The following is a 19,891-nucleotide window of genomic DNA, read 5'->3' as shown; positions in this document are numbered from 1 at the left end:
GGCTCTTTCTGTCTGTTGGGCTACTACTTTCCTTGTGTCTTTGGTGTTTTTCATTCTCCTTTACTCCAGGTGGTTGGGACCAATTGATGCATCTTAGATGGCTGCTTGCAAGCTTTTAAGACCCCAGATGCCACTCACCAAAGTAGGATGTAGAACATTTTATTAATAAGCTTTGTTATGCCAGTTGACCTAGATGTCCCCTTGAAAGCATGGTCCCCAGACCCCTACTGTGCTACTCTGTCCCTGAAAGTGTTTGATTGTATTCAGAAAACTTCTTAGCTTTGGTTTAGTCCAGTTGTGCTGACTTTCCCTGTAGTGTGTGCTGTCCTTCCCTTCACCTAAGATAATTCTTATCTACTATCTGGTTAGTAAATAACCCTTACCCTCCCTCCCCACCCTTGTAACCATCTGTGATGGTTAAGATTGTGTGTCAGCTTGGCTGGGCCATGATTCTCTGTGTTTTAATGTAATCACTCCCATGACTGAATATACTGTGAGTAGCCAATCAGATGAAAGAGAGTCTCCTTGGGGGTGTGGCCTGGATCTGTATATAAGCAGACGTTCTGGCTTTTTGCTCTCTCTGGATCCTGCGGCTGCTTCCTGTCGTCTCATCTCCCGTTCTTGGGACTTAAGCTGTCAGCTTATCTGCCGAACCTGGGATTCTTTGGTCTGCAGAGCCTGTGAGTGGGAGCCCTGCTCTCTGACCTTCTGATCTTGGGCTTGCCAGCTTCTGCAGCTGTGTGACTTGGGAGAGGCCTCTACCCTGATCCACGGACTTGGGATGTTCTAGCCTCTACAATTGCGTGAGCTGTTTGCTTGATATAATCTCTCTCTATGTATATATTTATACACTTTACTGGTTTTGCTTCTCCAGAGAACCCAGCTTAAGACACCATCAAAGAATGTTTTCTTCTGTGTTTAAACCTTTTCCTGAGTTCTTATAATAGTGGTCTTATACAATATTTGTCCTTATGTGACTGACTAAATTCACTCAGCATAATGCCCTCCAGCTTCCTCCACGTTATGTTTCATGGCTTCATTGTTGTTCTTTATCGTTGCATAGTATTCCATCGTGTAGATATACCATAATTTGTTTATCCATTCATCTGTTGATGGGCACCTAGGTTGTTTCCATCTTTTTGCTATTGTGAACAGTGCTGCAGTGAACATGGGTGTGCATATATCTATTCGTGTGACAGCTCTTATTTCTCTAGCATATATTCCAAGGAGCGGGATAGCTGGATAGTATGGTATTTCTTTTTCTAGCTTTTTAAGGAAGTGCCAAATCGATTTCCGAAGTGGTTGTACCATTTTACATTTCCACCAACAGTGTATAAGTGTTCCATCTCTCCACAACCTCTCCAGCATTTATTATTTTGTGTTTTTTGGATTAATGCTAGCCTTGTTGGGGTGAGATGATATCTCGTTTTAGTTTTGATTGGTCAGTAAGTATTTTGCAGTTACCAGAACTGTCTCACCCAAAGCCTGTGGCTTTTCCATTGACAACTACTGCGTCAGTTGATTCAGGTCTCTGCTCAGATGTTGTCAGAGAAACCTGCCTTGACCACCCTAAAATAGAAACAGGTCCCAGTAGTTAATTTTTATCCCCTTATTCTACTTTATTTTTCTTCCTAATACCTACAACCGTTTTACTAATTATTTGTTAACTCTAAATGTAAGTTTTATGAAGGAAGGACTTGATTCACTTTGTTCACTCAGTGGTGTGTGACATATAGTAGGTACCCAGTAAGTGTCTGTAGAATAAATTAATTCATTGGCAGTGGTTAAGATCACACACTATGGAGCCAAAGTCCTTTGGTTGAATCCTTTCTCTGCTGTCGTGGCCTAGGGCAAGCTACATAACTTTCCTGAACCTAGATCTACTCATCTATAAAATGGAATGATAATACTGCCTGCATCATGGAGTTGCTTTGAGGACTAAACGACTATCACCATGAGTCAAAATTGACAACTGTTTTATCTGTCTATTATCCATAACAGTGTTAGGTGTGTAGTAAGTACGCTGGTTCCTTGTATATGGAAATGACTGAGACCCAGGCCTCCTGCCTTCCAGGATTCAGAGGTAAGTGCTATAGGGCAGTATGCCACCAGGGGAGGTATTGGCTATGATGAGTCAGACTGGAGGATTGTCACAGGAGTGGACATCGCATGCAGAGAGAACAGTACAAGCAAAGGAGTGGAGGTAAGAAAGTGCCTGCCAGATTGGGAAGCTTGGAGAAGTCTAGTGCTAGTGTAGTCTGAGATGGGGGAGGGACGCTGAACTGTGAGCCCTACATTCACAAGGTGGGAGACAGAAAAGGACTGACATGTATCCCAGGGCCTTGAACATTGTTGGTGATTAGCACACAGATTCAATGAATGAAGAAACGCTGCTTCAGCACGAAAACTAGAGCCATGTCACTAATGTGTAACATTCCTAGTACACACTTACATACCATGAAGAATGGTACTGCTGCTCTGGGCCGTCCTTGTCTGAATGGAAAACCCATGGTCAGACCACAACTGCCAGGCAGTGCATCATGGAGGTGAGTGCTGGATACTACCATGTCCTCAATTGCAGCCTAGAGACTCCTGCCTGAACAAGTCACTGACAACATGTGTGGGTAACCAAAGGGTGTGGTCTTCCACTCGGCAGACCCACCCCGTGGCGGGGGCCGTACGTCCCAGTTAGGTAACCTGGGAGTACCTCCCCTCCTTTACCTACTTGTAGCTTTAGGTACCTGAGCCAATGCTCAAGGCAGTTTCTTTGGAGTTAAATGGCTGTTCCCGTATGTGGTGATGGGTCTAACTTGTACAACTGTCCAGTGGATCATGGTTCTGCATGGTGACGTACAGCACCCAGCACTTGGTTATAAGCTTTGGTGGAGGGCCTTGGTGGCCCTGGTCAGCCAAAGTAGTAGATGTGCAACCCCCTTCCCAGCGGATGTTGCTGAGAAAGTGGGTGTGAGAGTCATGTTTTCTAAATCAGAGCTCACCTGGGACCATCTCTTTCTCTACTCCTCCTAACAGCTTTGAGTCTGCTGTGAGTGTCTCACTTTCTACTGTGTTTTATACTTCGGTGCAAATCCTTTTTGGAATTATGTGTGATGTAGAGAACAGACATATCCAGTAGCTCAGTATTTAAATGACACTTGAGTCAAACACATTCTTCTGTGTAGGGCCCAGTCAGGCCTCTCCAGCAACTTGGTAAATCAAGTACATTCAGTTTGCTCAGCAAGCCCTGCCTGTCTCGGTTTCTGCGTCGTTTTCTACACATTCTCTAATTCACTGTTTACCAGACTCTGAAATTGCAGGGATTGGTAAATAAACCAGCAGAAAAATGAACTCAGTATTATAAGTCGAGCACCCTTGTAACTACCACCTAGGTAAAAAGAGAGCTTTACCAGCCTACGCAGGAGTCCTCCATGTTACACATCCCAATCCCACCTGCAGCCCTTCTTCCAACTTCTGACATTTATAGTAAGGACTTCCTTGAGTTTCTTTATTGCTGTCACCCAAGTGTACATTCTCAGGCATTACAGTTTAGTCTTACTGTTTTGTTTTTAAAAAAAAAAAAAAACTTGATACATCTTTTAAGTTTCTTTTAATCTAAAGATTCTACGCCATTCCCTTCTTTTCCTTACAGTTTATCTGTTAAGAACCTACACTGTTTGATCTGTAGTTTCTCACAGTCTAGATTTTGCTAATTTCATGTTTGTATTGCAGTTCAACCTGCTCCTTTATCCTCTGTATTTCCTTTAAATCAGTAGCTTAATCTAGAGACTTCATTTGCCTCAGGTTTGATCTTCTCGTGAGACTAGGTGGTGGTGTGTTGTGATCGTTAAGATTGTGTGTCAGCTTGGCTGGGCCATGATTCTCAGTGGTTTGGCAGTTATGGTGTAGTTTGACAGTTGTATAATGATGTGATCACTTCCATGGTGAGGTTTGATATAATGTGATCATCTCCATGATGGGATCTGCTGTGAGGAGCCAATCCGTTGAAAGGGAGTTTCCTCAGGGGGGGTGGCCTGCATCCAGTGTAGGTAGACTTTTTGGCAAGGCTCATGGGCTTTTGCTCGCTTTGGATCCTGCAGCTAGCTCCTGTTCATCTGACCTCCGGTTCTTGGGACTTGAGCTAGCAGCTTACCTGCTGTCTTGCCTGCCGATCTTGGGATTTGTCGGTCTTCGCAGGCTGTGAGCCAGAGCTCTGCTGTCTACTTGCCAGTCTTGGGTTTGCCAGCCCCTGCGGCTATGTGAATCAGGAGAAGCCTCCAGCCTGATGCATGAACTCTACAACCGTGTTAACCATTTCCGTAATATAAGTCTCTCTCAATATATGTTTATATACTTTATTGGTTTTCTTCTATAGAGAACCCAGCCTAAGATGTGTGTTCACTCACCAAGAGGCCCATAATGTCTGGTTTTCAATTTTTCTGATGTTAGCAGCCATTGATACTCAGTGCCTATGTCCAGTAATTCACTTGGGGTTGCAACAGAGGAGTATGCTATTATTTTGTTTTCATTTACTACATGGGATAATTTTATAAGGACATGCTTCCCCTCATCTACTGTTTGATTTTTCAGTAGAGTTTGTATAGGAAAGGGAAGACAAATGTTTAGTTCTTTCATTTTATTAACCCAGATTTTAAGAAAATTGAACTGCTTCTCTGTCATCCTCAGAAGGTAAGTAGATTTTGTTTTTTTAAAATGTATATTATGAACTCATTAATTTAAATGTATTTGATGGGTTTCACTCCATTGCAGTTGTTATCTTCATTGTCTCATCTTTGGCCATTGGGAGCTTCTTCAAGTTGGCTCTTGAATTATTTTGATATGACCCCAGTGGTTTTAGATATTTTCTTGGCTTTCTGGTGTTCCAAGATGTTCCAGGTTCATCATGCACATTTTCTTCCCTAGACTTGGAATCAGCAATTTCTCCAAGAAGCCCTAGTTTTTATAAATGGGAAATGGTATTTCAAGAGCATGATTGGGCATTAGAGATGCTCATTGCTACTGAGTTGGTCATTATTTCTAGGCCTATTCAGTAAACAGAGCTTGGATTATATTTAAATAAAACATTTGTGTTTGTTTTATATATTTATTTAAAGATAATGATATATATGTTTAACAATACACAGTAAAGTTCTAGGAATTACATATATTTAAAACCCCAAACCCCAAACCAAACCCATTGCCATGGAGTCGATTCCGATTCATAGCGACCCTATAGGACAGAGTAGAACTGCCCCATAGGGTTTCCAGGGAGTGGCTGGTGAATTCAAAGTGCTGATCTTTTGGTTAGCAGCCAATCTCTTAACCACTGCCCCACCAGGGCTCCATATTTACATATTTAAATAAATCTATGTATATGTGTGTGCATGTCTGCCCCATGATTTTATACTGATATTTCAAATTCAGGATTATAGGATTTTTACTTCTTATGTCATTTCCAGTTTTCCATAAGGAGAATGAGGATTTTCAAGGGCAGAGTCATTGGTAGAATTAGAATATCCTACAATTAGCCATTTGCTTTATCCCACATCACACACACAGCAGGCTTAGAGTAACAATACTAATATTTATACCACCAATTATGATTATGGAAAACAGTTAAAGTTTTTTTATGTGCTATCCCATTTTTCCATCTATGCCCCCATTTTATTTTATTTTTTATGGTTGTACGCTATCTTTGATAGATCATATAGCCATTTCTGTCAGTTTGGATCCCCTCAGAAGCAGATCCCCTTTTCCATGAATGTTGGAGGAACAACTCTTCTAAGTTTATCTCCATGGTTTCTTGAGATAAAACTTAGAAGAGGGAACTTTGAGGGATAAATGACAATTCCTATCAATGCAGTTAATCTTGGGAGCGTAATTGGTACTTGGTTTCTCCCTTCTATGCTATTTTAAATTCTCTTACTGTTAGCTATCACCTCAGCAGGTCTTGATGGCTTACCTGGGGGTGTGACCCAAACCAGAAGTCCCCACTCTAATGGGGGCCACGATAATGCTTGGGTCTCTGTATTCACATCAACTCAGACCCTGTGTCCATTAGTCCTCAAAATGTCTAGGCATTTCCCCCTTTCCACAGTGTACATTCGCGTGGGTAAATAGCCCGAGGTGATTCCTAGAATCCTAGAGGAATCATTACAGTACATACGTGTCACAGGATTAATTTTCCTGGGGACTAGCTTCTTTTTTGGTCAGTGGGTACTGGATCTAAAAATTGTTCAGGTCTGAGAATTGCAGAAGGGGTCTGTTGAGGCAACGATCCTCTGCCTCCTGCTCCTCTATTCTTACTTCTGTTTGTAGCTGAAGCATATAAATGAGGGGATTTGACCTACAGGTCAGGGAGGGTCTCACTGAGATTGAATAGAAGTTAACTGGGCAGAGGGAAAGGGAAGAATGTTCTAGGCAGAGGGAGCAACCTTACCCCAAGAGCCTGTGGTGGGAAGGAGCATGGAGCACACAGGGACCAAAAGCTGGTAGGTATGTACTGCTGGAGCAGAGGATGATGGAGAGTGTGGTGGGAATGAGGCCAAGCAACAGCTGGAACCCAACTGTGCAAGGCCATAGAGACCAGGTGAGAGTTTTGTCTTTACCCTTACAGCCCTGAGAAGTGATGGAAGAGTTTCCAGGAGGTGGGTACATGTTTAGATTTGTGTTTTGAAGCTCGCTCTCATACACCTGTGTGAAGCATGGATTGAAGGGTGACAGAAAGGATGTGAGCATCCCAGTTAGGGGCCAAAGAGGAGAGGAGAGCAGCTTAGGCTGGTAGTGGAGTTGGAGGGAAAGGAATGGATTCTAGAGTTTCCAATGCAACACTAACAGGACCTGGTGATGGATGGGATATGGGGTGAGGAAGAGGAGTTGTAAAGGCTGTCACCTAGGTCTTAGGGGTATATAAGTCTATGCTTCAGTTCACTACACAAACTTGTGGTTTTAGCCAAGCTAAATGTGTCCAGTAGGTTGCATGTCCATGTTCATACCTACCTGTGGGTACATCCTGGACCTGTTTTGAACTTCCTTTACTCATACTATTTCTGAGGGAGGTGGGGCTGACTGGGTACACTTAAGAGAATCCATGAAACGCAAGGTTCCTTCCTGCCTTCCCCTAACTCTGAGAATAAAGCCTGCTATTTCTTCCAGGGTGGGGCAGGCCCTGAGCACTTCTGCCCTGGCCCTCAGGCTGGGTTTGCAGTGATCTCAACTTGGAGATTTATTATAGGGTCTGACCTTTAACAAGCCGAAGAGTTGCAGCAACCTCAGAACTGCAGGATTAATTGCCCAGAGCATGGTATCGATTGCTTCAGTTTCATGGGCCAGGTCTCTAGGCTGCTTCTGACCCCATAGCTGGGCCAAGGGTTTCCCTGGACCAAACTGTGTGTTACTTTCTGTCTCAGTTCAAACTCCTGGTTCCTGATCGTCCGGCCTTAGGAGGTGAGCAATGCCTTCCCCACCCGTATAGGCAGCCATGAGCCAGGCAGCTATTTGAGTCTTTATGCTCCATTTTTCAAAAAATGTTGCTGATCTTAGTGATGTTACAACTGAGAACTAAAAACACAGAACACAGCTATGCTGGCTGTGATGAGAACAGAGACACAGGTGCTCTACCATGCTGTCTCCCACACAAGGCCATATGTTGATCAAGGACAGAGTCCTTGGACATAGTGATAAGAATGATGGTGATGATTGCTAACATTATTGAGTACTAACTTTGAGCCAAGTACTCTTCCAAGTACTTTACAAGTGTTTCTCATTTGATTTTTAGAAGTATTATTATCCTCATTTTGTAGATGAGAAAACTGAGCCATGGAGAGGTGAATAACTGGCCATACAGTTGATAAATAGCAGAGGTGGTGCGGGAGAGGGCTCTCAGGGAAAGCTCCCTGGGGGAAGGGGCCGCTCCCATGCCAGACCTGGGTGGGTAATATTAATAGAGAGGAAAGAGGATGACATCATGGTCACCTGGGGCATGGCTCTCATCTTGTTCTCATTGGTCACATGTCTTCTTGGAGTCCTGTTGCTGACCTTCCCACACTGGGCCTGCCCTGGCCTCTCCCACCCCACACAGTCTTAACAAACATTCCCTCAGTCTGGTATGAGGCAGGAGCTTGTGGGTAATTACCAGAGTCACAGGATTTGACATTTACAACCAACTCTTGATTTCTATGCTGCCTCTCTTACTGAAAATTTAATTACAAAAGCAATGTGTAGTCATTACACATGTAATGGGAAGATCAACAGAAGAACTGACTAGCTGCTTGTGCAAGTTGGGGGAGATGGCTCTCAAAGGTTTCTTGATGATTATTTGGATATGAAAGGTCAAGATTTTCCTACTTAGAAATGTAGATTCCCATAACTGGACTAAACCAAAGCTAAGAAGTTTCCTGAATACAGTCAAACACTTTGAGGAACAGAGTAGCAGGGGTAAGGCTCTGGGGACCATGCTTTCAGGGGACATCTAGGTCAGTTGGCATAACAAAGGTTATTAAGAAAATGTTCTGCATCCTACTTTGGTGAGTGGTTTCTGGGGTCTTAAAAGCTTGCAAGCGGCCATCTAAGATGCATCAATTGGTCCCAACCACCTGGAGTAAAGGAGAATGAAGAACACCATAGACACAAAGAAAGGATTAGCCAAGAGACAGAAAGGGCCACATAAACCAGAGACTTCATCAGCCTGAGACCAGAAGAACTAGATGGTGCCTGGCTACCACGAATGACTGCCCTGACAGGGAACACAGCAGAGAGTCCCGGATGGAGCAGGAGGAAGGTGGGGTGCAGAACTCAAATTCTAGTAAGAAGACCAGACTTAATGGTCTGACTGAGACTGGAGGAACCCCAGAAAGCATGGCCCCTGGATTCTGTATCAGCCCGGAACTAAATTTCCGAGGCCAACTCTTCAGACAGGGATTGGACTGGACTGTGGGACATAAAGTGATACTCATGAGGAGTGTACCTTTTAGTTCAAGTAGATATAAAAGACTAAATGGGCAGCTTTTGTCCAGAGGTGAGATGGGAAGGCAGAGAGGGTTAGGAGCTGGTTGAAGGTTGAATGGATATGGGGAATCAGGGGTGGAAAGGAGGAGTGTGCTGTCCCAGTATGTGGAGAGCAATTAGATTCACATAACAATGTATGTATAAATTTTTGTATGGGAAAAAAGTAAATAAAGATGTAGATTCCACAAGGAAGGCCTCATACTATGCATAAGAAAATGAAGGAAATCAAGGGTATGGTAGTTTGGTGGCAGGTAAGGACCCAGAGGACAGAGTGGGATATAGGGGCAGATGGGGGGACAAAAATGAGGACATTCAGATAGGGACCCAACTACCTGGTGAGAGGCAGGGGTCTGAGAACAAGAAAGGTCCAGTGAGAATCTCCCAGAAGCAGAGTCAGCCAGGACAAGTAGGAACAGGGGTGCTCCTTTTGATTTTAAGTTGTGTACAGTGTTGTGTAGAGCTATAACCCCCTCGGAAGTGCCTCACATAAGATATTCTTTGGGGAAACAAAGGAAAAGGGTCAGTGTCCATATTTGGGTTAATTAGGGAGAGAGAGAAGGGAACAGCTACAGAAAGCAGGATGCCGAGGAAATGGAGAGCAGCAGGAACAGGAAATGGAAGTGAACCTGAGGACTAAGCACCTGGAAATTCTCAGCATTGTTGGGGGAGGGCATTGGCATTTACCTGCTCCAGGCTGGACTGATTACCCCCTCTGCCCAGTGCTTGCTGTCACCCTGGACACTCCTTGCCCTCTCATCCTGGGTTTCATGGCATCCTACTATACAGCAGTTCCCTTCGCTGTATGCTCCAGTATAGAATATTCTTTTTCCAGAATCCCATGCCTTCCTTTTTCTTAGTTTATTCCCTTGTATTAGTGGAGCTTATCTTCCAGTAATATTCCTTCAAGGCTTTATATATGTCATCCCATTGCCTTCTTGCCTGCATGGTTTCTGCTGAGTAGTCCGAGTTTATTCTTACTGACTCTCCTTTGTAGATGACTTTTTGTTTATCCCTAGCCGCTCTTAAAATTCTCTGTTTATCTTTGGTTTTGGCAAGTTTGATTATAATATGTCTTGGTGACTTTCTTTTGGGATGTACCTTATGTGGAGTTCGATAAGCATCTTGGATAGATATCTTGTCATCTTTCAAGATATCAGGGAAGTTTTCTGCCAACAAATCTTCAATTCAGTCTATATTTTCTGTTATCCCCCCCGTTCTGGTACTCCAATCACTCGTAGGTTATTCCTCTTGATAGAGTCCCACATAATTCTTAGGGTTTCTTCATTTTTTAAAATCCTTTTATCTGATTTTTCCTCAGATAAGTTGGTGTCAAGTGCTTTATCTTCAGTCTCACTAATTCTGACTTCATTGCCTCAATTCTGCTCCTCTGATCTTCTATTGAGTTGTCTAATTCTGAAATTTTATTGTTCATCTTCTGGATTTCTGATTGTTGTCTGTCTATGGATTCTTGCAGCCTGTTAAATTTGTTATTATGCTCTTCTCTACTCTTTTTAATTTCCTCTATTGCATTCTGTCTTAGTCATATAGTGCTGCTATAACGGAAATACCACAAGTGGATGGTTTTAACAAAGAGAAGTTTATTTCCTTACAGTACAGTAGACTAAAAGTCCAAATTCAGGGTGTCAGCTCCAGGGGAAGGCTTTTGTCAGCCTTCTCATCATTGTTCCCCCAGACTAGGAGCTTCTCTGCACAGGGACCCCGGGTCCAAAGGACACGCTCTGCTCCTGGCATGGCTTTCTTGGTGGTATGAGGTCCCCCCCTCTTTATGTGATTTGATATTGACTGTTGTCTCCAAACCATCAATAAGTTATTTATTTATTTTATGTTTGCTTACTATGTCCTAGCCTCTTGTTTTGTTTTGATATGCCCAAATAGGCTGCTCGTATGAGCTAGTTTGATTATTGGCACCTTTGAAGCTCTAATGTCCTGTCACCAGGTGGTTGGATCTGTTACTAGATAATGTGAGCTCAGGAGTCTGCGCACTCCTCCTGTATGGATTCAGCTCAGGTGCCCAGGTAGATAGCACCAAGTGTGTGGTGTAGGCTCTCACCTGCAGTCCTGGACAGGCATGGTGATTGGTGTAGGCACAGGCATGTGGCTGCAGCAGGGGGACACACTCTGAGCAAGGCAGGGAGCTAATGGCCACCCCCAAGTGTCCAGGAAGAAGGCGTGTCCCTGTTCCCTAGAGCGCGTCTTTGGGTGGGTTTTTCAGCCAGACTGTGAGCACCTAATGCTGTTGGCTGTAATGACTGGGGAGCACCTCTTGCAGGCGGCTAGGTGGTGTGGGTGGAATCCCCAGTCCTCAGGCCCCTGATGTGGGTAGGTGAAGACCCTGCTTAATGAAATGGGCAGAGCAGTGTCAAATGCCAAGAACCTGCCACTTCACAGCTGAAACAGTTGAAGTAAGACTTCAGGTATATACCCTGTTGTACTGCGGTAATGAGGGCCTACACTGTCGAGATGGGCCCACACAAGTCTATGCAGGGGGAAAGGTGCTCAAAGTCTGTGGATCCCTTATGCCTGTGCCTAGGCAAAGGAGCTGTGCCTACCCTGGGTTCCTGGCTTAGGGGAGCCAGCAGTTTATTTTTCCCCGTTTGTTATTTTGTTTTCTCTCCAAGGCAGAGAGAATGGTTCCAGGCGTGTGACGGATTCTGCTTCCGGCCCAGGGGACTCGGCAATTACTGAAGCCTGTCCGGGACCCAGTGCAGAGCAGGGAGCAGGGAGGTAAATGGGAGAGAAGTTTTTCCCTAAGGGAGGTGTTTTTGATCTGTGCAGTAAGCTGTACGCAAGTACATATCTTTTGTCGAGGGCTGCTTCTCACTGGTTCTGGTTGGCAGTGTAGAGTCTCTGGTGCTGGGTCTCTCCTGGTGTGGAAAACACGTGTCCCGAACCGGGCTGCTTGCCTGCCTCACCGTTCACCCCTGACCTTATCACGCCTGAAGGGCTCAGGCTCTCGCCAGGTCAGATCTGGCAACTCCTCACTGCTTGTGAACCATCTCTCCCTCTCCCTGCCAGTCAGTCCGGTTCTTCAACTCTGCTTTTGATGTTCAGGGCTCCCAGATTGCCGTATATAATCCAATCGCTTGTTTTTTTGGGTCTTTGTTGTAAGAGGGTCCACCGGAAGCATCTGACTACTCCGCCATCTTGGCCCCGCCCCCTCCAGTAATATCCCTAAGAAAGAGTAATGGGATATAAGTTTTTTGAGATCTTACATATATAAGAATATCGCTATTCTGTCTTTACAGACTCATAGTTTGGTGAAGTATAGACTTCTAAGTTGCAAATACTTTCCCCCTAATTTTAAACACATTGCCACATGCCTTTCAGCTTCTAATGTCACTACTGAGAAGTACAAAGCCATTGTGATGTCTGACCCTTTGTATGAGACCTTTTTTTTTTTCTCCTAGAAACCTGTAAGATCTTTTTATCTCTGATGATGAAATTTGCCTAGATGTGTGTGTCTGTATTCATCCATTGTGGGCACTTGGTGGGCCCTTTCAATTCATTTGGAAATTCATGGCCTTTAGTTTTGGACAATTTTCTTAAATTATTTCTTGAATGTTTTCCTTCCCTTCTTTTTCTCTTTCTAGAATGCATATTATTGAGATACTGTACATTTTGGACGTCATCTTATCACTCGTTTTTCCATCTCTTTGTCTTTTTGGAAGATTTCCTTAGTTTATTGTCCAGCACTTCTATTAAGCTTTTTAATAAAATATACAGACAACAAGGTGAACAAATCACAAGTGTACATGTAGTTCAGCAAATTAACTCAAACTGAAAACGCTTGTATAACACCCACCCAAGCCAAGGAATAGAACATTGCCAGCAGCATTTCAGGAGGTAGCTTATGATCAAGAACTGATGATATTGATTGAAGAAGTCCAAGCTGCGCAGAAGGCATTGCTAAAAAACAGGGCTCCAGGAATTGACGGAATACCAATTGAGATGTTTCAACAAACACGTGCAGTGCTGGAGGTGCTCGCTCATCTATGCCGAGAAATTGGAAGGCAGTTACCTGGCCAACTGACGAACAGATTTATATTTGTACTCATTCTAAAGAAAAGTGATCCAATAGAATGCAGAAATTTTCAAACAGTATCATTAATATCACATGAAAGTGAAATTTTCCTGAAGATGATTCAAAGATGGTTGCAGCAGTACATCGACAGGAAACTACCAAAAATTCAAGCCAGCTTCAGAAGAGGATGTGGAACCAGGGATATCATTGTCAGATGGATCTTGGTTGGAAGCAGAGAATGCCAGAAAGATGTTTACCTGTGTTTTATTGACTATGCAAAGGCATTTGACTGTGTGGATTATAACAAATTATGGATAACATTGCAAAGAATGAGAATTCTAGAACACTTAACTGTGCTCATGTGGAACCTGTACATACGCCAAGAGGCAGTTGTTTGAACAGAACAAAGGGGTACTGCATGGTTTAAAATCAGGAAAAGATGTGTGTCATGGTTGTATCCTTTTACCACACCTATTCAATCTGTATGCTGAGCAGATAATTGAGAAGCTGCGCTGTATGAAGAAGAACATGGTGTCAGGATGGGTGGAAGACTCTTTAATGACATGCGTTATACAGATGACACAACCTTGCTTGCTGAAAGCGAAGAGGACTTGAAGCCCTTACTGATGAAGATGAAAGACTACAGCCTTCAGTATGGATTACACCTCAACATAAAACAACAATTCTCACAATGGGACCAATAAGCAACATCATAATAAACGGAGAATATATTGAAGTTGTCAGGGATTTCATTTTCCTTGGATCCACAGTCAACGCCCATGGAAGCAGCAGTCAGGAAATCAAACAAAGTATTGGCATTGGGCAAATCTGCTGCAAAAGACCTCTTTTAAGTGTGTTGAAAAACAAAGATGTCACTTTGAGGACTAAGGTGTGCCTGACCCAAGTCATGGTATTTTCAGTCACCTCATATGCATGTGAAAGCTGGACAGTGAATAAGGAAGACAGAAGAAGAATTGATGCCTTTGAATTATGGTTTTGGCGAGGTATATTGAATATACCATGGGCTGCCGGAAGAATGAACAAGTCTATCTTGGAAGAAATACAGCCAGAGTGTTCCTTGGCGGTGAGAATGGCGAGACTTAGTCTAATGTACTTTGGACACGTTATCAGGAGGGACCAGTCCCTGGAGACAGACATCATGTTTGGTAAAGTAGAACGTCAGCGAGAAAGAAGACCCTCAGTGAGATGGATTGACACAGTGGCTGCAACAGTGGGCTCAAACAAAGCAATGATTGTGAGGATGGTGCAGGACCGGGCAGTGTTTCGTTCTGTTCTCCATAGGGTCGTTGTGAGTAGGAACCCACTCGGTGGCACCTACCAACAACGACAGCACACCAGTAACCCACTCACCCCCTCATCTCCTGTGCCCACTTTTCTCCCCTAGAACAACCAGCGTCCTAACTTCTAACACCAAAAATTATTTTTTCTGCTTCTAGTGGTTTTTATTTTATTTTTAGAATAACAAAAAATAATTTACTAAAACATAAGAGTTACAGAAATTTCCAGACAAGCCGTACAAAATGGTCACAGGATTTTTCTTAAAGGGAGGATTCTACACTTGACAGCAAAGTAACAATGTTATTAGTCAGGGGTGATGTTTATTTAATGTTACCATTTTGGTTCAAACAATCAAGCTTGTTCCATCTACAGATTCTAGATAAAGTTAGACTTGGTTAGAGGTTGTATTCTAAAGAAGAACTGGTTAGCTGCCTTTAACCAATGCAATTAGATCACCATAGAAGGGGGAAAAGGAGCCCATACATTTAAAACTACCTCCACTCTCAAAAAAAATAAAACAACACCCACACCCCTGCAGCTAACCCTGACAACTGCTTTCATTCACAGTGCTTTATACTTAAACCATGATGAGGGAGAAATGAATAAAAGCAGAGAGGGGCCACTGCTTCTAAACATTTTGCAACAATCCAGGTGATACTTCTAGCCTCTGCTCATGCTTTCAACAGTGAATCAGGACAAGACAGATTTGCTAATGTGCATTTAATCACGAAAGGACTGAAGATATCTGGCCTTTTATTCTGTAATGTTTCTAAGACTGTGTCCATTAAATTCAAACAAGAAGTCTTGGCAGAACAGAAGAAGTGATGCACACTTGATGATCAGATGGATTTAAATATTATTCATGACATATAGCCTAGTCCATGGTCTAGCTGTTTCTATGACTTGGGCTTTGTTGGTCTTCCACTGCTCTGCCACATCATTTGTTAATGGATCATCTGGATTTGGAGCACTTAACAAAGCCTGGATTGATAGCAGAACTTTGCAGATCTGTGGGGACCACTTATCTTTCAAAATATCTAAACATATTCTTCCCAGCTTGTCTACATTAGGGAGATTAATTTTGATCATGAAATGTACTTTAGAGGCTGCCATTGGGTATTCTTCTGGAAGGAATAGTTCAAGTTTAAAAGTCCCTCCCTAGAAGGGGAAATCCAGGGGGCCAGCAATGACCACATGAAAATAGTGGGCTCTCATCTGGTTCTGCTTTAATACTGGAAACTTGTTCTGCCAGCAAATGCTGGGTTTCCTTGATAATCCTGCTGGGCAGCCCAGCCATCTTGTCAGATCCCGAGTTTGACCTCTGGTCTCGTCTCCGGCTCTGCTCACTTCATGAACAAGTCTTCCCAGTGTTTTTTAAACTTCAATTTGCAAATGAGAAGATTCGCTAACACACAAATTTCTTGGACTCACCCTCAGGGTTTCTGATTCAGTAGGGCTGAGGTGGAACAGGAAGAATTTGCATTTTTAACAAGTTACTAGGTGATGCTGATGCTGGTTCAGAGAAAGTGCTTTGAGAACCACTGGCCGGTTCTTTACCTTACTGTAAATGGAATCTTACAGTGTGTACTCTTATGTTCAACATTTTGTTTCTTTTGGTCAACATTAACTTTGCGAGATTCATCGCTATTTTTGCATGTAGCTGATGTTCATTCATTTAAATTGCTGAAGAGTATGAATACACCATATGGTATGAAGATACTTATCCATTCTGCTGTTAATAGGCATTTGTGTTATTTCTGGTCTTTGGGTTTTATGAATAGTAGTGCTAGGAACATTCTTTTAGAGTCCTTTGGTGCAAACATTTGGTATATATGCAGGAGAGGAATTGCTGGTAGGGAACATTTGTCAAACTCTTTCCCAAAATGGTTGTATTGATTTTAACTCCCACCTGTAGGGTGTAAATTCTCTCCTTGCTCTGCACTTGGTATTGTCAGTCTTTTTATTTTTAGCCATTCTGGTGGGAATGTAATGCTACTTCATTGTGGTTTTTGAAATACATTTCCATGATGACTAATGACGTTGAACTTCTTGAATATCCTTTTTGATGAAGTGCCCATTCAAGCCGTTGCCCATTGTTCTTTTGAATTGTCTGTCTTTTTCTTATTGATTTTTAATGGTTCTTCATATATTCTCAATATGACTATTAATTAGTTCTTCTTCTTCTTGGTTTTTAATCACATTGTCTTGTTTCATGTGTCTGGTTATTTTTTAATTGAATGCTGAACTATAGAAGACAGAGGATTTAGATTTGTTTCTGACAGGCTGTCTGTGACACTAGTGTAATCCAAGATCATCTTTATCCATTTTGGGATTGAGATGATTTGATGCTAGGCTTCAGTTCCTGCAAGGGCCAGTCTATTTCCAGTTTACCCTTATCCTAGGGTGTGGCCCTTCCACACTACCAGCCCCAAACTAAGGAGGTTTACAAGTGTCCTCCCTTTTTGGCAGGCTGTGAGCTCCAATTTTTGTTACCCTATCCACTTGAGTCTGTTGAAACCTCTGCTCAGCTTCCCAGCCTCTAATCTGCTTTTTTTGGAAATCCACACATACCTCTAAAGGAAGAACAGACCCACATGCTGCTCTCACCTCTCTGAATTTCTTTATACTCTCCAGTTTTGGCCCTGTAATTATTCATTGCCTTGTTAGCTTCCTAATACTTTCAAATGAATGTCTTTTATATTTTGACTAACTTTTCTAGTTGCTATCAGAGGTAAGGCTAGTTTGAATTACTTTGTCTGCCTTTACTGGAAATGAAATCTGTATTGAGTTTGGTTTGTTTTTACTAGCCTCTTTTTAATATTCTTCTTTTTTATAGTACCCTGATCTTTTTTGATAGTTACAATAGCTTCTCTTTGAGGAGATTAATAATAACATTTTTATTTTTAAATGTTGTTCCTCCATAGCTTCTACTAACTTTGTTGACTTGCTTGTCCTTGAACCAGTGACTGTGGCCAGGAAGATGGAATGTGCTAATTAGGGTCCATTCCTGGAGGTCAGTTTTCCAAAGCCCATGGGTTGCCTAAATCTGTGTTGTTAGGAAGAGAGAAGGAGTGATTGATGCTTGGGAGGCAACCAACAGATTCCTACTACATCTTCCAATGAGCACAATGAGCTTAAGCCTTGATTACTCTTAGAGCCCCTGCAGCACCAACAGGTGTTAGTCAGTGTTGCCCCAATTTCCCAGGACCTGAATACCCCCTTCTGTGATAGATTTGTTTGATTGGCCCTCAGCACTGACTTACAAGTCCTTCTAGTACATCTTTTTGCACTGTAGAGTCTAGCCAGCTAAAAACAGCATGTTCAGGCTCCCTTGCAGCTAGAGTCCTGGATGTGACTTAGGTTCTGCCAGTGAAATGTACTCATATGAGATTTGGAAAGTAGACGTGAGACAGAGGCTATTTTCCTACTGTTTTTGACTTTGTGTGTTTGTTATTGCTCATAGTCAAGGTTGTGGAGATGAGTCTATTGACCAGCTTTGTGGGTGTTGAGAAGTAGTTGTTGAGATGGCAGCCTTAGTCTTGATTCTTGAGAGGTTAAGTAACTTGTCCAAGGTTACATAGATAATAAATGAAAGAGTTCAAACTCAGGTGTCTGAATTCACAGCTACTCAATGAGTTCCTGAGGCTTGCACTACAGTTTCTGCAGAAGTAGTAGCTTCCCTGGAGGATCAATTCTGCTGTATTCTGGGAGTCATTCCTGAAGGTCCAGCATAGAGCTTACAAGTCCTCTAGCCCTTCCATTCATTTTGTAAGCCCTCAGTTCTCTCTATTGTATCCTTTTCTGTTCAAACTATCTAGAGCCATTTTATTTTCCTGCTTTAGACCCTTCTCACTAGCATAATGAAGGAAATACCCTCCCAAGGTCTAAACAGTTTATCTCCTAAAATTCCAGGTTTCCTCATTACAGTAATGCCATGGGTATGGATTAATAACCAGGTTTCTCCCAACAAGCAGATGGAAGTGCCTGTTCTTTGGCACAGCCACAGAATAGCTAAACAGAGGAGCTCAGGAAATAGGGTGCTGGCTGTGCTTGGCTTCTATAGGTCCTTCCTCTGCCGGGTGGGTGGGGGATGACGAGCTCGTTTACTGAGTGCCTACTCTGTGCCAGAGCCTGTACTCAGCACTTCACAAACATCATCTTGTTACTGACGTCACTGACTTAACTACAACCCTGTAGAGTAGGTATTATCACCCTCAATTTACAATGGCGAAACAGACTCAGAGAGCTTCAAGTGACTTGTCCAAGATGCCATAGATAACAAATGACAGAGTCAGAGTTAACATTGAGATCTGTCTCCATTCTCAGCCTATATTTATGTTTTTAAAATCTCTTCTCTTCCTATTTATAAAAATAATACAGGTTCATTGTAGAAGACTTTGGTGTCATGGCTTCCCTCATGACAGCAAGATGGAAGCAGGGGCTACTGTTCTACAAATGTATGTACGTAATTATCAAGTCACTGCTCTTTCTTGTCTACTGCCCAGGTTTTGATATAAAATGTACGAACCTATTTTCCTTACTCTTTCTTTTCCCCCTTGAACACTGATATGAACAATATTGCAGAAATAAGAAATAATTGACAAACTGTCTTTGTATTGACCTATTAAAAAATGAAAGGGATTGCCAGTTAAACCCGCAATAAAAGAGCAAAATGGATCAACAGATAATTGTAAGGAATCATCTTGTTATTATTAATATGTCTGAGCTAATTTAAAAGGACTACGGCCATCTCTAATACCAGTAGTCTCACATGATGGTTTTAAAGACCAATCGAAGTGTGTGTGTGTATTCTGGTTGCCCCTTCTTATCACACAGGCTTTAGGTGATAGTTAACCAATGTTTCCCTGAGAATTTCAAAGATATTATCTGTTGCCTGTTTAATCTAAATTGGCTCAAGAGGATAACTCGTCATAATTACCAAACCCATTGCCATCGAGTCGATTCCAATGGTGACAATTATAATGCAGCAGTGCAAGTCAGTGTGTGGATGAAAATGAATTATGAACAATCCACACATTGGAAAAATCCTATGTGAAGAAACATCATGATATTAAAAAGTGGTTGGGATCTGGACTTCGTTAAACTTTTAGTTACTCTGGTGGTCACGACAGTAAAAACCACCTCCATTCTAGTTCTTTTCCTTCTTATTCTCCTTTTTCTATGGCAGTATAGTCGCATGGTTCAACAACTAGAAAGTATAAAAGAGATTATCAGTGGAAGTCTTCTCCCATCCTTAACCCCCACCTATCTGGTTCCCGTCCCTGGCACAGGTAACCATCTTCCTACTTTCTTATGTATTTTTCTAGAAATTCTTTTTTTGGGCACGTCCGCATCTCTTTTCTTTCTCTTTTCTATTGTACTTCAGATGAAGGTTTACAGAACAAACTAGCTTCTCATTGAACAGTTAGTACACATATTGTTTTATGACATTGGTTAATGTCGTGGATTGAATTGTGTCCCCCCAAAAATGTGTGTAGCACCTTGGCTAGGTCATGATTCCCAGTATTGTATGATTGTGTTATCTGATGT

General features: G+C 42.5%; 1 pseudogene; it reads right to left on the bottom strand.

Moving 5' to 3' along the window:
- Positions 1 to 14,311: 14,311 nt before the first annotated feature.
- On the bottom strand, positions 14,312 to 18,622 carry LOC111821679 (ubiquitin-conjugating enzyme E2 N-like; annotated as a pseudogene).
- Positions 18,623 to 19,891: the final 1,269 nt, after the last annotated feature.

The sequence above is a fragment of the Trichechus manatus genome, unplaced genomic scaffold (genome assembly GCF_000243295.1).
Source record: "Trichechus manatus latirostris isolate Lorelei unplaced genomic scaffold, TriManLat1.0 scaffold00006, whole genome shotgun sequence".
In the NCBI taxonomy this organism is placed as follows: Eukaryota; Metazoa; Chordata; class Mammalia; order Sirenia; family Trichechidae; genus Trichechus; species Trichechus manatus.
Note: the sequence above shows the minus strand (reverse complement) of the source record. Positions and strands in the feature narration are given on the sequence as shown.